Raw genomic sequence first — 10,000 nt, 5'->3', positions numbered from 1 at the left:
TTCAGTTTCGCTTTTGATCCTCCCCTCCCGTCTCCCCTCGTCCAATTTCATCTTCCCTTCCACCCTCCTTCATTTCCTTTTTCCTTTTCCCTACCTTCTCTTTTCCTGTCTCCCCTCACCCTCTTTCATTGCTTCTTCCTTCCTTCTTCTCCTTTCCCTTCCCTTCCTTTTCTGTCCCAGTCTTTCTCCTTCTCCGTTTCCCTTCATACTCTTTCACATTTCCTTTCCTTCCATTCCCCTCCCTCCCTTTACCTTCTCCTTTCCTATCTTCTCTTTCATCTCTCCTTCTCCTTCCTTCCCCTCCTTTCCCCTCCTATCCCATCTCCTCCCCCTTCCATTCCCTTCCCTTCCCTTCTCTCCCTCTCTCCCTCTCTCCTGCTTTCCCCTCTCCTCCGTCTCCCGTCCCCTCTCCTCCCCTTCCCTTCCCTTCCCTTCCCTTCTCTTCCCCTCTCCTGCTTTCCCCTCTCCTCCGTCTCCCGTCCCCTCTCCTCCCCCTCTCCTTCCCTTCCTCTCCCTCCCTTTCTCCCCCTCCCTTTCCCCCCCTCCCTTTCCCCCCCTCCCTTTCCCCCCCTCCCTTTCCCCCCTGCCAGTAATCTCCCAACACCCTCCCCCCTCCCTTGACCCTTTCCCCTGCCTCTCCCCCCCCTTCTTGCATCGTTGCTCTGCAGTGCAACATGTAACAATTATGGGGATTCGGCTGTGCAAGTGATTAAGGGTTAAGATGTGTGTGTGTGTGTGTGTATGTGTGTGTGTGTGTGTGTGTGTGTGTGTGTGTGTGTGTATGTGTGTGTGTGTGTGTGTGTGTGTGTGTGTGTGTGTGTGTGTGTGTGTGTGTGTGTGTGTGTGTATGTGTGTGTGTGTGTGTGTGTGTGTGTGTGTGTGTGTGTGTCTGTGTGTGTCTGTGTTTGTGATGTATTTACTTACTCAGTGTATGTTTGTTTATCTTGTGTATTTAATTTGCTTATTTGCACATTGCGTATTTCCATGTATGCGTGTATACTTACGTACGGGAGTAATGTGCACGCTCTCTCTTTTTCCCGATGCTCTCAGTAAAGCATAAAAGAAACATGATATTATGATGAAATATAAAAGTTACTTCTTTCCCCAAATTTTGATAATACAGTTCATATAGATAAAAAAAAATAATATGACAACCATGCATAGACTACAGTAGATATAAATGTATCTGTGCATTTAATATATATTTTTTTTTTCTACACTGCACCCAGACCCATATTCTGCAATCTAGGAATTTGAAATAATTTTTAACCAAAAATATAATTGTTGATTTCGCTTTTACATGTCTCCCCCAATCAAGTCTTCTTTTGATTAAGTCACGCAACGGAAGCTGATATTGCATGCTACCTGCAATGTTGCACGCGGGTTTCTGTTCTTGTTTCTGCATTTATTATTGCAACGTCATGGGATTGTGTGGCTTGAAATTTCGTTTTCAAGTTATCATCATCATCATCATCATCATCATCAATTATCATCATCATCCATCATCATATTCATCATATTCATCATCCATCATCATATTCATCAATCATCATCATATTCATCATCAATCATCATCATATTCATCATCATCATCATTATTATCATATTCATCATCATCAATCATCATTAGCATCATCATCATCATCATCATCATCACTATTAGTACTTCTGTTATAATTACTACTGCTAATACTACTACTGATACTATTATTATTATCATCATCATTATCTATTTTCCTGTTAATATTCTTTTTATTATAATTTTTATCATCATCATCACCATCATTATTGTCACTATTATTATTATGAGTATTTTTTTTTATTATTATTGCCATTATTATTGTTTTTAAATTAGTAGCTTGTTTTTAAATTGTTTTTAAATTAGTAGTTAAATTAATAGAAGTATGGTCTTCATCATCAACATTTGTTATTATTATTATTCTCCACGTAATACACGGCTTATAGATTATTTAACTGTACGATGAAGTTGATTGAATTAAGCCTTTCTAACTTTCATTATTATTTTGATTACTTTTGTGGGCCTTTTGCGAAATGAATACCTTGATTCTGTTTTTTTTTTTTTTTTTTTTTTTTTTTTTTTTTTTACTTACTCTTTAAAGCAACGAATTGTATTTTTTTTTTTTTTTTTTTCAAAATCCAATTCGGGAAAATTTGCAATTTGCAAAATTTGTCTTGAGTGCTTCCATGGCGGTGCATTGATCTTGTATATTTGCGGCGCACGAGCCTAATTTTATTTCTTTATTTTTTTTTTCTCTCTCTCTCTCATTCATGAATAGAAAGAAGAAGGAAAAATAAAAAGAAAAAAAACGAAGGGAAAGGGAAGGTAACGAAAAACAAATTTATGAACGAACAATATCTTTTCGAAGTCAGAACCCCCGCTTTCGGATAATTTGCGCCATTTTAAGAGCCAAGGCAGGAATAGATCAGTGCCATTTGTTTCCCGAATTTTCACATCGTGTTAATTGCAGTCCTACTTTCTTCTGAAGTATTTTTTCTTTTCTTTTCTTATAATAATTTTCTTTTTTCTTTCTTTCTTATTATTATTATTATTATTATTATTATTATTATTATTATTCCTCCTGCTCCTCTTTCCCCTCCCTCTCCTCCTCCTCCTCCTCCTCCTCCTCCTCCTCCTCCTCCTCCTCCCCTCCCTCTCCTCCTCCTCCTCCTCCCCTCCCTCTCCTCCTCTTCCCCCTCCCTCTCCTCCTCTTCCTCCTCCCTCTCCTCCTCTTCCTCCACCCTCTCCTCCTCCTCCTCCTCCTCCTCCTCCTCCTCCTCCCCTCCCTCTCCTCCTCCTCCCCTCCCTCTCCTCCTCTTCCCCCTCCCTCTCCTCCTCTTCCTCCTCCCTCTCCTCCTCTTCCTCCACCCTCTCCTCCTCCTCCACCTCCTCCTTCTCGTCCTCCTCCTCCTCCTCCTCCTCCTCCTCCTCCTCCTCCTCCTCTTCCCCCTCCCTCTCCTCCTCTTCCTCCACCCTCGCCTCCTCCTCCTCCTCCCTCTCCTCCTCTTCCTCCACCCTCTCCTCCTCCTCCACCTCCTCCTTCTCGTCCTCCTCCTCCTCCTCCTCCTCCTCCTCCTCCTCCTCCTCCTCCTCCTCCTCTTCCCCCTCCCTCTCCTCCTCTTCCTCCACCCTCGCCTCCTCCTCCTCCACCTCCTCCTCCTCCACCCTCTCCTCCCCCTCCTCCCTCTCCTCCACCTCCTCCTTCTCCTCCTCCTCCTACTCCCCTCCCTCTCCTCCTCTTCCCCCTCCCTCTCCTCCTCTTCCCCCTCCCTCTCCTCCTCTTTCCCCTCCCTCTCCTCCTCCTCCTCCTCCCCCTCCTCCTCCTCCCCTCCCTCTCCTCCTCTTCCCCCCCTCTCCTCCTCTTTCCCCTCCCTCTCCTCCTCCTCCCCTCCCTTCTCCTCCTCCTCCTCTTCCCCTCCCTTTCCTCCTCTTCCCCTCCCTTTCCTCCTCTTCCCCTCCCTTTCCTCCTCTTCCCCTCCCTCTCCTCCTCTTCCTCCACCCTCTCCTCCTCCCTCTCCTCCTCTTCCTCCACCCTCTCCTCCTCCTCCACCTCCTCCTTCTCGTCCTCCTCCTCCTCCTCCTCCTCCTCCTCCTCCTCTTCCCCCTCCCCCTCCTCCTCTTCCTCCACCCTCGCCTCCTCCTCCTCCACCTCCTCCTCCTCCACCCTCTCCTCCCCCTCCTCCCTCTCCTCCACCTCCTCCTTCTCCTCCTCCTCCTCCTCCCCTCCCTCTCCTCCTCTTCCCCCCCTCTCCTCCTCTTCCCCCTCCCTCTCCTCCTCTTTCCCCTCCCTCTCCTCCTCCTCCTCCTCCTCCTCCTCCTCCTCCTCCTCCTCCTCCCCTCCCTCTCCTCCTCTTCCCCCTCCCTCTCCTCCTCTTCCCCCTCCCTCTCCTCCTCTTCCTCCTCCCTCTCCTCCTCTTCCTCCACCCTCTCCTCCTCCTCCACCTCCTCCTTCTCGTCCTCCTCCTCCTCCTCCTCCTCCTCCTCCTCCTCCTCTTCCCCCTCCCTCTCCTCCTCTTCCTCCACCCTCGCCCCCTCCTCCTCCACCTCCTCCTCCTCCACCCTCTCCTCCCCCTCCTCCCTCTCCTCCACCTCCTCCTTCTCCTCCTCCTCCTCCTCCTCCTCCTCCTCCTCCTTCCCTTCCTCCTCCTTCACCCTCTCTTCCTCCTCCTCCTTCCTACCTCCCCCCTGATCCTCCTCCCTCTTCGGCCCAACGCACGTCTGCCAACCGATGTCTCCCTTCGCTGCCCAAGGATCTCGTAGGACTCCTTTTCTTCCTCCTCCTCCCTCCTCCTCCTCCTTCTTCTCCTCTCCTCCTCCTCCTCCTCCTCCTCCTCCTCCTCCTCCTCCTCCTCCTCCTCCTCCTCCTCCTCCTGGGCCGTCGCCGTCGTCACCTCGGGGCCCATTTCCGTAATTGGATTCCTCTCTTTAATGGCGCCGCCTGATTGCCCCCGCGCTCCCTTTTGTTTGCCTAATGGCCGACGGGAGGCAGGTGGTCGCGGGGGCAAACATGCTTGCGTACGTGCATGGATACACGTACGAAAGCACACACACTACGCGCGTAAACAAGGACGCGTACACTCACAAACACGCATGCAAATACGTGTATATATTGTACGTATTTTGTTTGTATTTATGCATCTGTGCACTGTGTATAGATTACACTTCTGGCCCATGCTTTTTTTTCTGGAAATTCCTCTAAATATTTTCGATTCTTACTACTGAGTCCCACAATATGTGTGTGTGTGTGTGTGTGTGTGTGTGTGTGTGTTTGATGTTTTTTATGTATGTGTGTAAATATTCATTATTTATATATGTATATGTCACACACACATAGATATACATATACATTTATATACACAGACAGCGTTTTCTGATTATCTGCCCTGTGATGTTAGTTCTTCTTAACACCATGTTTCTATTTTAGAAGAATTACCATAAACACTAATAAGCTTAAAGCAACGCACTTTTTTTTTTTTTTTGCCAATCCTCCCCTACATTTTTTTCACGAAACATACAATAAGCAACAGACTTGGGCGCCATTTTTCTTTCGCGGGAAAAAAAAAGACACTGCACTTGAGTTGCCAAATGCCGCCAGACGCGCCTCGAACTCCGTGATCCATTCATGAGCCTTAATGGCGGTGTAATTAGGCAATAATCATACCCTTCGAAGCAGTGGGTCGAAGAGAGTTTGGGGGTCTTAATTATTCACGGCCGTTATTCATTTATACAATCGATGTGAAGTGAAATGCGTTGACCTAAGAGTCGATTTATTCAAAATCATTCAAGATTTTTTTTCCCCCACGTGCTTACTATTTTTTTTAATTTATTTTTATATTATCATTATTATTTTTATACTGTTAATCTATAACGTAAAAAATATTGTGATTGTGCCGCACGTTTTTATCTCTATTTTCTTTTCTTTTTTTGTATCTCAGCGATATATTTTATTATTCTTTGGTCGAATGGCGAGCGACCACAGAAAAGCGCACATATTTTCGATAACGGCTGTTCATTGATTCCTTATCTTGCAATGACATTGATTTTGCAACTCGGTCTTCTTTCTTCTTTTGTTTGCCTTCTTTTCTCTCCTTTTTTATTTATCGAAGATATCTGTTTTGCTTATTGAATTTGTTATCTTTGCTGGTATGTGTTTTCTGGGTGTGTGTTTTTATATGTTACATAGTCATGATTCTGCGCTCTCTCTCTCTCTCTCTCTCTCTCTCTCTCTCTCTCTCTCTCTCTCTCTCTCTCTCTCTCTCTCTCTCTCTCTCTCTCTCTTTCTCTCTTTCTCTCTTTCTCTCTCTCTCTTTGTCTCTTTCTCTCTCTCTCTGTCTTTCCCTCTTTCTCTCTTTCCCTCATTCTCCCTCCCTCCCTCCCTATCTCTTTCTCTCTCTCTCTCTCTCTCTCTCTCTCTCTCTCTCTCTCTCTCTCTCTCTCTCTCTCTGTCTTTCCCTCTTTCTCTCTTTCTCTCTTTCCCTCTTGCTCTCTTTCCCTCATTCTCCCTCCCTCCCTCCCTATTTCTCTCTCTCTCTCTCTCTCTCTCTCTCTCTCTCTCTCTCTCTCTCTCTCTCTCTCTATCTATCTATCTCTTTCTCTATCTCTCTCTCTCTCTATCTCTATCTCTCTCTTCCTCTCTTTCGCTCTTTCCCTCTCTCCCTCTCCCTATCTATCTATCTATCTGTCTGTCATTTTTTTTATATATTAGTCAATATATCCATCTCGATCTCTTGTTATCCATCCCCCCCACCCCCCACCCACCCACCTCACCACACCCGCTAAACAAACAAACACGAACCACCTCATTTCCTCCTCCTTCTTCTTCCCCTTCTACAGGCATCAGCGGACCCGGTCGTCTCTTACGGATTGGTGTGGTGGGCATACCGTCTCCTCCCTGGCTCGTGGGCGCGGGGCCTCCTTCAGCGCCTTCACCAGAGGATGTCCCTGCAGTATTCGTCGCTCCCGGGCCCCACCACCTCGCTCCTCCTCGGCGGGTAAGGGAGAGTTGTGATAGAGAAAACAGTGATAGGGTAATTGATGATTGAGGGAGGGAGAATGAGAGAAAGAGGGAAAGAGAGAAAGAGAGAAAGAGAGAAAGAGGGAAAGACAGAGAGAGAGAGAGAGAGAAAGAGATAGGGAGGGAGGGAGGGAGAATGAGGGAAAGAGAGAAAGAGGGAAAGAGAGAAAGAGAGAAAGAGGGAAAGACAGAGAGAGAGAGAGAGAGAAAGAGATAGGGAGGGAGGGAGGGAGAATGAGGGAAAGAGAGAAAGAGAGAAAGAGAGAAAGAGAGAAAGAGGGAAAGACAGAGAGAGAGAGAGAGAGAAAGAGATAGGGAGGGAGGGAGGGAGAATGAGGGAAAGAGAGAAAGAGGGAAAGAGAGAAAGAGAGAAAGAGGGAAAGACAGAGAGAGAGAGAGAGAGAGAAAAGAGATAGGGAAGAGAGAGAGAGAGAGAGAAAGAGATAGGGAGGGGGGGAGGGAGAATGAGGGAATGAGAATGATGGTGATGATTATATGTTGATGGTCATGATGATGATGATGATAATGATAATAATGATGACCTTAATAGTAATAGTAATGATTATTATAATGATGATATTAATAATTGTAATAATAATGATAGATAGTTATTATAGTAATCATAATGATAGTAATATAAATGTTGATGATAAAAGTGATAATAATAGTTGTAATGGTCATAATACAGATAGCGATAAGGCTAATGATAGTAATATAAATATGTATAGTTGGTTGATAATAATGTTAATGACCATTTTGGTAGTAATAGTAACAACAACAATAAGTATGTTTGAGGGGACTGATTTGAGATAGAGGGCCCTTGTCTGATGCCTTTTATTGAGTCAAGGAGCCCGAGGTATAAATCTCGGGGGCCCCAGTCCATACTAGAGGGGGGGCGAGCATCTTAAGGGGGGGCCCAAAAGGTCATAATTCGACCCTGCCTTGCCCTGCCCTGCCCCTTCTGACCTCTTCCTCTTTGGCCTATCTTCCCCTCTGACCTCTGACCTTCCCCCCTCTCTCACTTCCCCACTCTGACCTTCCCCCCTCTCTCACCCCCCTCCCTACTATGACCTCCCTATGACTGACTTCCCTCCCCATTGACCTCCCCCCCCCCCCCCAACGCTTGACCTCTCCCCTGTCATTGCAGCTACACCGTGAAACATATTTACAACGTGTCTCCTCCCCGTGACCCAACGCCTGTGAGTGTGACCGTGCTGACCTACGCTGACCAAGTCACGTGTCCGTCGCCGCCCGGAGGTCACTGCCCTCCGCTCTCGCCATCACCAAGGGCATCCTCGCCGAATTCGAGAATCAGGTAAGCTTAGGTCAATTGATAGGTGTATGGGGTCGTAGGGGGGTAGGGGGGTGCCAGGGCGTGGGCGGGAGTGGGGGGGGGAGTGGGAAGGAGTGGGAAGGGATCTCAGGGAGTGTGATAGGTGTCAGGGAGTGGGAGGGGGTACCAGGGTGTGGGCGAATGTGCCAGGGAATGTCAGGGAGGGGGGGGGGTGGCAAGGGGTGCCAGGGGCGGGAGGGGGGAGTGTGGCAAGGGGTGCCAGGGAGAGGGAGGCTGTGGCAAGTGGGGTGCCAGGGAGAGGGAGGCTGTGGCAAGGGGGGTGCCAGGGAGTGCCAGGTTTGCTGTGAGTAATGGGTGAATGTTGGACGGGGTCATTTCCTATTGTGAATGATGAATAGGATTTTGTCAAGGTGGACTTCGGATGTGTTGTCTCTTTTTCAGTAAAATATTTTAAAGTAAAAGAAAACACACACACACACACACACACACACACACACACACACACACACACACACACACACACACACACACACACACACACACACACACACACAGACTATATATATCTATATATATATATATATATATATATATATATATATACAGATACACATATATACGCAGAAACATAAATTCACACAAAAACACACCAGTTTATAAAGTAAGTACTGCAGTTATTAATCGTGTAAATGAGTATCAACTTAATTTTAAGTATTTTTATAGGGTAGAGAATTTTTTCCCAATGACCCTAACTGAAAATATGAATTACTAATTCTAACTCTAAAGTATCTCAAACAGTTGCTCAACAAATTGAAAAATATCTCGCAACTGTTTCGAAACATTTTTGAATTCATACCTACGTCGAGGATACTCAATTGAGCAACAGCCTGCAACAAAGTATTTAAAAAGAAGCTCACCAGTTCAGTAGTGAGAGTTCCGAGACACGACTTTGCGTGTTTCTGTGCTTCCCGCTGGATATGGGAAACACGATACAAACATGACTCGCCGCCATCTGTCGGCCTGTGGCTTGTGCTCGGTTGTGGTGTTGTTTTAAATAGTGTGCGATGGAATGCAGGGAAATACTTGTGCCACGGTTTTGTCGAATCTACATTATACTGTGAAATCGCATGTATACTGCAGGCTAGTCACTACATACATTATTAATGAAGCGTCGCACTAGCAGGAAAAAGGTAAAAGCCTGATAAAGTATTATAAAAATAGTATCCTGTTCGGCAGATGTAATGAGTAAAATAGCTAAGTACTGGCAAAATAATAACAATAATAAACATTTACCTATCACGCAGCTTTATTGACTCACAGAGCTTAGTTCCGTTAAAAGCCCTCGTAATTTGTGTTTTGAAAATAATCTGTATGTAATATCAAAAAGCAATTAATTTTGAATGATTGTGCTGTCAGCTTATTCTGCCACTATAATAACATCACTTTTACTACTTTAAAGTGCAGCCGGAGCTTGTGGCCATATACCATGTCCAGTAAGTCCTCGAACTTTAAGAATATAGCGTAGAAGATCATATGGTCACAAGCAGAATAAACGGAGTGGCACCTTAATCTGACAGCACGTTAATGATCAGTCATCTACCTTTTGACATTACGTACTGTGTAAATTAAAAATACAAATACTAGGCGTCTGACGGCACTAACTTAAGTGAGTCGATACAGTTGCGCGAAAAGCCATTTCTATCTGACAGCACTAAGCTATGTGTGTCATTGTCGCTTCGTGATTTTTGTTTGCTTCCACGTCTGGTGTTTATTTGGTTACTTTATTCAGGTAGTACTTTTTCCAGGTTCAAAATTTGGACAGCAGAAAAGACACCTGGACTGATGGAGGTGTTAAGTTACCCTCACAATTTATGGGAGGTTAAGTGCAGCTTGGTCTGTCGCGAAACAATGCAGATACAAATTGGCGCCAGTGTTCCTCACAACAGTCGCTCGTGTTTCGCTGGTGTTTCGCAACAGTTGATAAATTGTGGCGCAACAAATTTGGAATATTGTTCAGTTTTGAGTATATGTATCGGGATAGTAAACATATATTGTTGCTCAACTGTTTCGATACAATATCTTACTCTGGACTAGGCTTTACGTAGAAATATATTTTTATGTTACGTAGTATTCATGATTGTACAATAACTCTGCAATGGAAAAGATATTGTCT

The 10,000-nt window shown here is 45.6% G+C and overlaps 1 protein-coding gene across 2 annotated transcripts in view; it reads left to right on the top strand.

The window, feature by feature from the left end:
- The first annotated feature begins 7,712 nt into the window (after nt 1-7,712).
- The window catches only part of LOC125033580, a 22,842-nt gene continuing 20,554 nt past the window's right edge, over nt 7,713-10,000 (top strand). For both annotated transcript variants that reach the window (XM_047625214.1, XM_047625213.1), the window contains exon 1: nt 7,713-7,848. The gene's annotated coding sequence lies outside the window, so the exon portion shown is untranslated. The remainder of the gene's footprint in view (nt 7,849-10,000) is intronic.

This window comes from Penaeus chinensis, chromosome 16 (genome assembly GCF_019202785.1).
Source record: "Penaeus chinensis breed Huanghai No. 1 chromosome 16, ASM1920278v2, whole genome shotgun sequence".
NCBI classification, from domain to species: domain Eukaryota; kingdom Metazoa; phylum Arthropoda; class Malacostraca; order Decapoda; family Penaeidae; genus Penaeus; species Penaeus chinensis.
Note: the sequence above shows the minus strand (reverse complement) of the source record. Positions and strands in the feature narration are given on the sequence as shown.